Genomic DNA, 13259 nt, shown 5'->3' with positions numbered 1-13259 from the left:
ATGACGACGTTGCAGCGAATGAGCGATATATATGCCAATATATTTTTTATGTACAATAATTAGTGCTGCATCAAAAGGTGCATCGGTTTCGGAGCCAAATACCCGTCGGCCCCGTATCCTTTGGGAAAAGCAGCCAAATAAACAGGACTTCAAGCATATTTAGAAAAAATTTAAACAAATAAATGAGGAGCCATACAAAAAAAGGTAAATTTAATAAAGATTTTTTCTTTATTCCCAGATGAACATCCCTTTATTGTGTCTTATGTCGCATAAAATTGTGTTGTCCAAACATTTTTTTACTCATCACCGAACGCATGACACAGTCATAATCACTCAACGAGGTTCCTTTATTTTTTCTCCCCACTTCTCTGAATTGAATGACTCGCTATGCTTCGTTGCGCAAGAGAACTGAGCACCAGACGGCTCGCTACGCCAAACCATGCCCTCTTTGTCATGCGCGACATTCGATTCTATCGTGCTCTGGCTATAGGGCGAAGACCCATCTGTAAAGATTGCGCGAGATCATTCGCCTTGACTACTGCCAGAATTGTCTATCGATGGTGCATCGGGCGAAAAATTGTACCAGCGACGGCAGGTGCCGACGATATGGCCGACAACACCACTCCACACTGCATTTACCAATGGACCATCAACACCACACCAACATACCTTCACCGATAGAAGACCTTCCACGGCAAGCAGAGCCCTATAAGATTTGGGCACAGCAAGTGGAGGAGGAGGAAGAGGAAGAGCGCGAAAAGATACATCCCTCCCAGGAGAGTAGGCCCTACTGAGCAGGGGACGATACCGATGAAGCACTCTCTATTCATGCTTCCGAGTCTGCCTTCTATCGCGACGCCCTAGAAAATCGCCAAGAAGAAATTAGCACACGGTCGCTGCAACGAGAAATCGGGGAATCGGACCCACGGCCGTTCCGACCCCTGTTAGCCCACGAAAGAAGGAGCCAAAGTGGCGTGGAAACACGGCCTTCTCGCTCGCTCCATCAACGACGCACGCGGAATCATCCAATCAGCCACGAACGTCGACTGGCCATTCGGCCACGCCAGCGACAACGCACAGGTAACTCCACTTACAACGCCCGCAACCAAGAGCGTAGACTGGCTCCACGGCCGTGCCAACTACGCGTCATACGTAACATGAGGACAACCGGAAAGGTAGACTGGCCACTCGACCTCTGCGTCGCGGCTCCTTACGAGCATATCCGGCTGGCGGATCCACAATTTTACGCTTCAACGCCCATCCGCCTCGTTCTCGGCGGCGACTTTTATGCCGACATTATAACGCCGGGCACGTTACCAATACAGTTTAGCTCGCTGCTGGCCCAAAGCACCATCTTTGGTTGGGTGCTTTCGGGGACACACCCGATCTATTAACCTTAAGGGTTAATTAATTAATTTAAGTCTCGAAATAAATGAAGTTTTTAATTGAATAGCAAGAGCAGGTTCCGTTTATTTTTTCTTATCATCCTACCTCTAGGTAACGGCGAAAGCAAGGAGGATGCTGCCGCGCCATCCGGCGCGCACCGCTTAGCTTTACAATCTAGTTTTAAGACAACTTATGGTCGGGGACGCTCGGTCGGAGTTTGAGCTGTTGCGTATCGCAAGGGCCGGCATGTTTGGGCCCGAAGCCTAAATTCTTATTAACTTGCGCCACCCTAATAGCAGCATATTATCGACAACTAGTTCGCCCACATGCATGTATATGTGTACATAGGTAGGGTTATGTTGTCCGTACATATGTATATGTGTACATAGGTAGGGTTATGTTGTCTGTACACATATATATACATGCCGGTACAACTATGTTGGGAAGCTTCCCCTTAAAACCGGAGACTTTTCCCGCAGTTCAACGGTTGTCCTCGACAAAGCAACTGTCTACTTTTTCAGCGATTGTCGAGAGAATCACAACTAATACCGTCCGAGGAGCCCCGCCACATATTTCATTATAAAAGGTAATTAATTTTTGTTCTATGCAATTTCTTTTCACTTCATATAAATCATTATTATGACGAGAAATATCTCGCCTTTCTTTCTTTTCTTTTGGCTATTTAAACTATCGAAAACACAATTGTGGTGCCTCTGATCTACCTTCTAGTCACCTCAATTGTCCAGAATGAATGAATGAGGGACTGAGTGAATGAATGAATTCTACAATATCTATATTCCGAGTCTCAATTCTTTATATACAAAAAACGAATAGTTACTTATTCTGAGTCAATTTCTATAGAAAACAGTAGCTTGATTCAGAGTCATAATAAAAGTAGTTAATATTAGTTCGAGAGCTATCGCCTTTTGGTATACTACATAAAATATTATTGCCTCCTGAATTTATTAAATCGGCCTCGTCCGTCCTGATGTCACGTTGTTTAAATTTTTCCCAAATTGTTAAATAAATTATAAATTAAAAATTGCTTCAAATAAATGTTTTCATACATTTAAAAGCAATAAGGGCAACCCCAGGGAAAATACTTCCAACTGCTTAATTCTCGATATGGACAACATCATAATCATGGACACGGTCAACACTCACATACACACGGTCATGATCTTCACTTACATACAGCAGCAAGACAAATTGTATGCAAACTTAATGAACATAAGGGTATATACATACAAACGTATAGGATACACTTATATGCAGTGGCGGATCCAAGGGGTTGAAGGGCGATCGCCCTCTCCCCCGCTCTGATCTGGAACTTATGAAAATTATAAAAGTTTGCTTTAATTACATATAAAATTTTTAAATTTTTAGCTTTTATGTATGTATAATCTATAAGATCGTCCTACTTCGGTTGAAATATTTTATGAAATGGATAGTTTAGATATATATTCATTTCCAATTTCCATTTTTTTCGCTGTGGGTAAAATCAGCAGAAATAAAATAATTAATAAAAATATTTTAAGTTAAACGGTTTTATTGAAAACAATACTTACATGAAATAATAATACTATTAAAAGCTAGAAAATAGTTAGGTAGGTCCTAGGTACTAGTAATCACACTCCTCATCAATCTAGGGCGTTGATCAGACAATTAAATAAAATAATTGGTCGCGTGAAATTTCTAAAAATGTGAGGCGTATCATAACCTGATTAAGGTTCAGTTAGTCTTATATATGACTATCAATAGAAATTTTATGCATCCAACGCTTTTATTTAATTGTCTGATCAACGCCCTAGAATGACGGGGAGTGTGATTACTAGTACCTAGGACCTACCTAATTATTTTCTAGATTTTAGTAGTATTATAATTTCATGCAAGTATTGTTTTCAATAAAACCGTTTAACTTAAAAAAAATGTTAATTTATTATTTTATTTTCAAGTTTTTAGTCTTTATTTAATTGCCTATTATTTCTCATTCTATTTAGTTCATTTAGTGACCCATTATTACAAGGACTTTTTCCTCTTTTCTTCCAAAATATTTTGATGACACTTCTACCGGACTGTATGTAATATTTGTTCCAAATATGGACCAAATCGGACCACAAATACGATTTTTTTGAATATCTCGATATTTTCGCCACCTAGCGGCGATTTTTTTCATAGGTCGCCTTCTATTCTTGTATGTATTATGTGTTCCAAATATGAGCCAAATCGGTCTACAAATATGATTTTTGTGAATATCTCGATCAATGCGCCACCTAGCGGTGATTTTTTTCATAGGTCGCTTTCTAGTCTTATATATATTATATGTTCCAAATATGAGCCAAATCGGACCACAAATACGATTTTTGTTAATATCTCCATCCATGCGCCACCTAGCTGCGATTTTTTCATAGGTCGCTTTCTATTCTTGTATGTATTATTAGTTCCAAACATGAGCCCAATCTGTTAACAAGTACGATTTTTGTGAATATCTCCAGGGGTGTCTGAGCGGGGCCCGCGATTTAGTAGTACTATGAAATTTTTTTAATACAGGAGAGTCCTTAGTTGTTCCATGTGCAATTTTTAAACCGAATTTCAAAAGCAACGAAAATCTGCATTTAGTTTTAATATTATAGTGAAGTGTGAAAAATAAAAATCTATATATATAAAAAGAAAGGCTAAAATGTGTGTTAGTTGGTCGCCGGTGTTTGAAGAGATGCGTTGGTCGATTTTGTTCAAACTTTCACACAAGTTGCGTAAACCTCACGCGGTGGTTACTACAGGTACAGGGTCTCGAGATATAGGCCAAGACGTGGGCCAGTGAATGCCTGGACAGTGTTTATACAATATGGATATCAAATGAAAGCTGTTGATGAGTGCTTTGGTACAGAGTAATATATTATCCAGAGACGGACTGGGACTGGGATTAGGACTAGGACTGGGACTGAGGCTCGGAGTGGGACTGGGGCTGGATTAAAATACATACCACCCTCTGGGACAGGCAATAAGGGATGCAGAAGAATGAGAAGGAATTGAGAGAAAAGAAAAGGGAGAAGGAGATTGAGAAAGACATAGAATGAGACGAAGATGGAGATAGATGAAGCGAAAAAAACGGAGGGAGGAGTGAATAAAAGGATTAGGAAAAAGTGAAGAGGGGGAGGGCAGACGGAAAAGGCTTATTAAAATGTATGCAGATAGGCCAAAGTTAGGGCAGGACAACGTCTGCCGGCTCTTCTAGTACTAAACGTAATTCTACATAAAGATAAAAAAATATGTAAAATTAAGTCAACCTATAGTTCTTTGGGCAGCTCTTAGTAGTTGATGGAACCTATCTTCCCTTTATGAACAATGTGGAGAGTTGCTTGAATGTGGATGAACTTTTAGTATTTTTCATCTAAGATAACTAATAAAAATAGTCGTGAATTAGCCCAATTGACACATTTATAATGTTTCAAAACACGACCCGAAAACGAACGGAATAATAAGATATCCTTTCCAACAGGTTGTTAAGGGTTCACAATAAGCGTAAATTTTTCATGAAACATAAACTTTCTCATCAAAGATCCATAAAAAATGAGGATTTTCCCAAAACAAAGTGAACACTTGTTATTTTCATCTTATAATTATTTAACCGGAATTTAAGCTTAACTTATTGCTTTTGCTGGTTCTAGACTCTGGCGGCGTCGTGGTGTAGTGGTAGCGTACTCCGCCTGCCACACCGAGGGTGCTGGGTTCAAGACCCACGCAAAAGCAACATCAAAGTTTAAGAAAAAAGTTCATTCAATTACAAAAAGGAATTTCTAAGAGGGGTCGCCCTCGACAGTGGTTTGGCATACACTCCGAAATGTTTCTGCCATTAAAAACCTTCTCAGTGAAAATGCATCTGCCTTCCAGTTGTCCTCGACAGTGGTTTGGCATACACTCCGAAATGTTTCTGCCATTAAAAACCTTCTCAGTGAAAATACATCTGCCTTCCAGTTGCCGTTCGGAGTCGGCATAAAAAATTAAAACCCCGTCCCGTATATTTGAAGGAATAACTTAAAAGGGGCAAGATGCAAACTGAAAGAGAAGTCAGCCTAAATATTTTCTGATATAAATCGCGCCAAGTATATATTTGTTTTTATTAATTTTTATCACGTTTCAGGCTTGCTTATTCAATCGTTTATTTGTCAATTTAGCAATGTCTGTCTCCATCTTAAAATGCTGTGATAATTATTTCTTTGTGCTAAAAAATTTGAGAACGTGTGTTAAGTGATCATATTGCCCTACTATGAAAAAAAATCTTTTATTGTATAGTTTTGATGTCGGCTGACACTTCGGCCAAAAAGCCGCCTGAATATGCATTGCAATGTGATATCTTGGAGAAAAATCTATAATTTGTTAATCGATCTTGGTTTAAGTAGATATTTTGGTGGCGCAAACAAATCTATTTTCTTACCACTTTTGCTCTCGCTTCCGTACAAAGAACGAGACTGGAGCAAAAGTTGCCATCAGACGAAAGCTAAACAAGAAGCCCCAGTTTTGTATAAATGGATCGAAGTGGTAACCGTAGCCGCTATGGCAAAAGTACCGTTCTTCGAATCTGCTGTGAACAGTGTTGTCGTTGACAATTTTCAAAAAGCGGTCAATAGGGATTTTACTTGTATGCTACTCTTCCACACAGAAGCGTGCCACAAACTTTGTGTAGCAACACCGCACCAAAATTATACATTGAACTGATCCGTTAAAGTCAAGCTCTTAGCAATGCACCTTTTAATTGAAATTTCTAACAGCTATATGCTGTGGGCGCTGATGGATTGCCTGCGGAGCTATTCAAGTTCGGCGGCGAGGAGTTGGTAAGGCGCATGCAGCAGCTTCTTAGCAAAATATGGGCGGACGAAAGCATGCCCGACGGTTGGAATCTAAGTGTTCTTTGCCCAGTCCACAAGAAGGGGGATACTGCAAAATGCACCAACTATCGTGGAATCAGCCTTCTTAATATCGCATATAAGGTCCTTTCAAGTGTATTGTTCGAAAGATTGAAGCCCACCGTGAACCGGCTGATTGGACCTTATCAGTGCGGCTTCAGACCTGGTAAATCTACCATCGACCAGATTTTCACAATGCGCCAAATCTTGGAAAAAACCCGTGAAAAGAGAATCGACACACATCACCTCTTCGTCGACTTTAAAGACGCCTTCGACAGCACGAAAAGGAGCTGCCTATATGCCGCTATGTCTGAATTTGGTTTCCCCGCAAAACTTATACGGCTGTGCAAAATGACGTTGAGCAACACCATCAGCTCAGTCAGAATTGGGAAGGACCTCTCCGAGCCGTTCGAAACTAAACGAGGTTTCAGACAGGGTGACCCCCTATCGTGCGATTTCTTTAATTTGATGCTGGAGAAAATTATACTAGCTGCAGAACTTAACCGCACTGGAACAATATACTATAAAAGCGTGCAATTACTGGCATATGCTGATGACATTGATATCATCGGCCTAAACACCCGCGCTGTTAGTTCTGCTTACTCCAAGCTGGAAAAAGAAGCGGTAAAGATGGGTTTGATGGTGAATGAGGACAAAACGAAGTACCTGCTGTCATCGAGCAAAGAGTCAGCGCATATGCGCCTTGGCAACCACGCTACTGTTGGCAGCCATAATTTCGAAATAGTAAAAGACTTCGTTTATTTGGGAACCAGCATCAACATTAGCAACAACATCAGCACTGAAATCCAGCGAAGAATCAATCTTGCCAATAAATGCTACTTTGGACTAGGTAGGCAATTGAAAAGTAAAGTCCTCTCTCGGCGAACGAAAATCATACTCTACAAGACACTTATCGTACCCGTCCTGCTATATGGGGCAGAAGCATGGACCATGACAACAGCAGATGAAGCGGCTTTGGGAGTGTTCGAGAGAAAAGTTCTTCGAAAGATTTATGGACCTCTACGCGTTGGCGATGGCGAGTACCGAAGAAGATTTAATGATGAGCTGTACGAGCTATACGCAGACATCAACATAGTCCAGCGAATTAAAACGCAGCGGCTGCGCTGGCTAGGCCATGTTATGCGAATGAAAGATGATGCTCCGGCCAAGAAAGTGTTTCTATCGGAACCCGCCTATGGAAGCAGAGGTAGAGGGCGGCCCCCACTCCGTTGGAAGGACCAGGTGGAAAACGATTTAAACTCCCTTGGTGTGACCAATTGGCGCCGGTTGGCGGAGCGAAGGAGCGACTGGCGCGCCTTGTTGGACGGCCATAACCGTTTAGACGGTTAAGCGCCAATTAAGTAAGTAAGTAAGTAAGTAAGTAATATGCTGTAAATAAATTTAAAAGGACTAATAAAATTTTAATTGAATAATTGAAACATTAAAAATTATAGAAAGAGTTGACATTTTTATTACAATTATCAGTCAATGCAAGCCAGAATATTGGTGTTAGTTTACATAAGAAACAATAATTTATAATGGCTTATTATTAAAATATATACAGTCACTAAATTTGGCTCGACCTTAATTATTGTCGCTATTTCTATAAAATATATATTGTTATATAACACCAAAATCCAAATTGAAACTTAATCATTTTAGAAAATTCAGGAAAAATCCGCGAATATTCATGCAAATTTTCAGCTTTTCGGTAAGAATTTTTAGAATTTTTCTGAGAGATAAATTCTAAAAACTCTTTCTGAACGCTAACAATTTGCAAGAAAATTCGGGGAATTTTCCCGAATTTTCTAAAAAGTCTTAAGTGTATGTTTGGATTGTTGGTGTTATATAATAATACATATTTTTATAAAAATATCGAAAATAATGAAGGTCGAAGCAAAACTTAGTAAAAACTGAAGAAATCTGAGTGATGATGACTTTTGTAGATGAGTGTAGATATGTATGTGTGTTTGTATGAAAAATTTTAAGGTCACTTTATCTTACTTAAAAAGTTGACTTAAATCGCTCCCCCTCCCAAATCGTGCTGGATCCGCCCCTGCTTATATGAATTCTAAGAGCTAATGTTAATGTTTATAAGTTAAGAAAGGTCTAGTACCACATAGTATGCAAGTTAACGCCACCATTCACCCATAGCACTTACTCGCCAAGCTTCATTGAACCACTTAGGCACATGAGTCTAATATGTTTTTGCTACACTGGCAATTATTAACCACACGTTTTTAATCTAAACAGGAAGAGCTATAGTAAATAATATCTCAAATATCCTAAGCTCTGCATTTTTAATCTAAACAGGAAAAGCTAAAGTAAATAATAACTCAAATATTCAGTTGGCTATTGTTATTGATTTTTCAAGGGCAAGGCATTTCAAGGCTAAACCTATTTCATCGTATGATGAAATTAGTTTTAAGTAAATATTTAAGCTCCACATTACTTAGAACTTAAGCACAAAACAATTGTATGTAGTGGTAAGTAAATAAATTATAAATAAGAGAAGATGAATAAAGATGAACAGATTTTGTTGACACACCAAGCAAGGCGGTTTACTTTTTAAAAACCTTCCGCGCTTCGTGCGAAAGTTAAGTGCTACCCAACACCATTAGGTTAGTTTAGAGGACCATTAACCAAACATTTACAGGGCGAAAATGGAAGAATTTCGCAGTATGTGTCAAAAAAGAAAATTATTAACCTTGATAAAGAGGGTATCGCTGCTTGCGAAAAATTAAAGAAATTATTATCTTAACATATAGAATTGACATAGCCTGATTATAATAAAAAATTTTTGTTCACCACTGATGCTTCGGATGTAGCTTTAGGGGCCGTATTGTCACAGGAGGGAACCCCATTGTGTTTATTTCGAAGACATTGAAATCTACAGAATTGAATTATGCTACTAATGAGAAGAAATTGCTTGCTATAGTGTGGGCGTTAAAAGCTTTACGTAATTATCTTTATGGAGTGAATGATTTGGAAATTCATACCAATCATCAGCCATTGTCGTTTGCAATTTCCGAAAAAAAAATCCAAACATTAAAATCAAAAGATGGAGAGCGTTTATTGGGGAATATTCGCCAAAGATTGTTTATAAACTAGGGGCTAAAAATGTCGTTGCAAACGCATTATCAAGACGGATTTTAAATAATTTATCTACTTCAGAAGAATCAAGTAATTCGGGTGATTCATTAACGGGTACCCAACATTCCGCAGAAAGTAGTGATGAATATCAAATTCATGCAACAAAATAACCATTTAACCTTTTTAAACAGCAAATTTTAATTGATAAAGGGGCAAGGATTACAACGTTGGGAACCATCTTCTCATTTGATAACAAGCGTTTTTTGGTCAAATACGACTTGCCGGGGAATATAACTCCAATTTTGACTGAATATTTAAATCCAAAAATAGTAACAGGAATATTTTGCACACCTGAGGTGCTTTATGAGATGAAACATGTTTTAAGGGAGGCATACCCTACTATGAAATTTCTATATTCGAAGTCATTTCCGAATGATATAACCAATAGAGAGGATCAAGGAATAATTACTGAACAAACGCATAATAGAGCACATAGGAATTATAGAGAAAATGTAGCTCAAATTAGACAGCAATACTGTTGGCCTTTAATGATAAAGCAATTTAAGAAATATGTAAAAAATTGTAATATATGTAATAATAATAAATATGAAAGACACCCAAAAAGTATTCCGATAAGGGAAGCACCCAGAAAAAGGAGGGGAACAACTCCATATTGATATTCTTTTTACGCAGAAATTAAAATTTCTGACATGTGTGGATTCTTATTCTAAGTATCTAGTGGTGAAATATATTGAAGATAAGGTAAAATTAGAAGATAAGGTTTTAGAACTTCTACAGACATTCCCAGATGTTAGAAGTATAGTTTTAGATAATGAACTAGGCTTGAGTACGATACAATTCAAATCTCTAATGGAAAGGTTAAATATACAAATTTATTACTGTACGCCACGCCACAGCACTAACAATGGCCAAATAGAGAGAGTTCATTCAACACTCATAGAAATTTCCCGTTGTTTGAAACAGGAGCACAGTCTAATAAGTGATTTCGAATCAATTATGATGGCGGCACAGCAGTATAATAAAACAATACATTCAGTAACAGGTAAACAGCCTTGTAATATTTTATTCAATAAAGAAACTCACGCTAATATAAGGGATAGACTAAAATCGGCGCAGGAAAATATGCTAAAGCATCATAATAAAAAAGGCTTCAGAAAAGTTATCACAGGGGATAGGTTATATATTAAAAAATATATGGAGAAGGAAATAAATTAAAACCGATGTATAAAAAGCAGGTAGTAGTAGAAGATTTGGGGAATAAAGTTAAAATACAGAATAGAAACAGAATAACTCATAAGGATAATATTAAAGTTTAAATCTGTTATTTTATAGGGATGATGAAGAAACTCATACAAATCTCATTGATATTTTTGAACCTCACTAATGTCACATCGGACATAATTGATTACACCAGAGAAAATTATATATTGGTAGAGGAGGAAGATGCAGCAATTTTTGGAAGTTATGGAACAATATGTCACTTAACAAATTTATCATTTTTTTATGACGTTGTGGAAAAATATGAATCTATTTAAAATTAATTGATGATTTGGGAATGGAGTTTGAAATACAAATGATTAAAACATTATTAAACCAGTTGAAGATTAGTATTGATAGACAAAAAAGGGGGATTAATGGATTGGGAACAGTGTGGAAGTACACCTGACCATGACGATTTTATGCAAATAACAAATAAAGTAAATGATTTAATAGATAATAATAATAGACAATTTACAACCAATTCTCAAATATTTAAAACAATAACGTAACTAACACAAATAGTAAAACAACTACAAGGTAGCTCTAATGAAGTGACCTTTTTAATACAAAGAAACAGACTTATAATCACTGGACTTGAAAACACAATACAGACTATTACATTGTCAAATGAAGGAATTTTTAACCCTTTAATTTTAGATATGTTGGAAATTCAAAAAATAATAAGTAAAGAGCAGATTAATGTAACGATAACAGATGTCATAGATGATTCTGAAACACAAAGTAATAATTTAATAGTTGTTTATATTAAATATCCAAAAGTAAATAAGATGTGCAAATTATATAAAACAATAGCTATAGCACAAAATGATGGAAAATCGCTAATTGAAAATGAATTAATAAAAGGTCACAATGAATTTTATTCCGTTAAATTTTGTAAAAGAGAATTAAATAATATTTTTTGTATGATAGGGAAAAATGTCACATGTTTATCAAATTTGTTGAATAATAAACAAGCAAACTGTACAAAACTAAATGAAGCGAATGAACCCATAAAAATAGTAAAAGATGGAGCTATAATTATTTCAGGAGAACATAAAGTTAATAATCATACGCTACAGGGCGTTTATTTGATAACTTTTCAAGATTTGGTAACGATAGATAATGTAAGATATGAAAATCCCTCAGGAAAAATTTTAAAATACCTAAAGGATCGACAATTCAAACAATATTTTGTGAAACAGTATGTTGAAACAAAAAGTATATATCTTAGATTGAACAATTTTAATGTACTAACACCACTTAAGCAAGAAATGAAGAGGAATCGCGTTTGGAGTTATTTGCTACTCTTTTGTTGATTAGTGTAATCATATATTTCATTTATAAATTGATCATATGTATTAACTTTAAAATTAAGTTGGAAAATTCTAAAGAACAGAAGAAAATGTTGATAAAATTGTCAAATCAAATAAATCACCTTACAACTATATATTCGAAGACGGGACGCTTCGATTTAGAACCGGGGGAGTTAACGCCACCATTCACACATAGCACTTACCCGCCAAGTAAACAAATAAAGATTCATTGAACCACTTAGGCACATCAGTAAAATATGTCTTTGCTACACTGGCAATTAGTAACCACACATTTTTAATCTAAACAGGAAAAGCTAAAGTAAATAATATCTCAAATATCCTAAGCTCTGCATTTTTAATCTAAACAGGAAAAGCTAAAGTATATAATATCTAAAATATTCAGTTGGCTATTTTATTGATTTTTCAAGGGCAAGCTATTTCAAGGCTAAAACTATTTCATCGTATGATGAAATTAGTTTTAAGTAAACATTTAAGCTCCACATTACTTAGAACTTAAGCACAAAACAATTGTATGTAGTGGTAAGTATATAAGTTATAAATAAATAAGAGAAGATGAATAAAGATGAAAAGATTTTGTTGACACACCAATCAAGGCGGTTTATTTTTTAAAAACCTTCCGCGCTTCGTGCGAAAGTTAATTTGCACATATGAGTGTGTGAAGAGAAAACATAGTAAATCCATAGTTGCGACAACCATTTTTTTACCTACATGTAGGAAAAAATCGCAATTTAAACTTTTTGATGAGCACTAGCAATAAACGAATATGATATCGGTGATGCTAATCATTGTTCCGGGCTGGAACACACATTTATTTTTAACTTGAACGCGTCACAAAATAATGCTTAAACTGTATACCAAGGAAAGCTTCATTCTGTTTTGATCGTTTTCAAAGTGATATTAATTCTACCTCTACACCATTCCAAGGACTCACGGCGGGAGCCCGGTTTCATCACAAAACAAAAACTTCAAAATGTGTCCATCTTACGATCACCGATTGCCTTTGTACGGCAAGAGTTCAAAATCGAATGGCGTTTAGGAAACGCCAACATTCGCAATATAAGAATGAAGCTGCGGTTTGGCCCAAAGCGCAAAAATAATTGAAGAGAAAATACAAACAAAACTAGAACCAGTAAAAATCCTACCACAAAACCAATAACTTCGTTTTACACTGAAACCTATGGATTGTAACTGGTTCTGATGAGACACAAATTTCACAATCCTGAGTTGATTAATTATGAAGGCTTATCGTCGATGCCTTTGT

The sequence above is a fragment of the Eurosta solidaginis genome, chromosome X (genome assembly GCF_040869045.1).
Source record: "Eurosta solidaginis isolate ZX-2024a chromosome X, ASM4086904v1, whole genome shotgun sequence".
Classification (NCBI taxonomy): Eukaryota; Metazoa; Arthropoda; class Insecta; order Diptera; family Tephritidae; genus Eurosta; species Eurosta solidaginis.
Note: the sequence above shows the minus strand (reverse complement) of the source record.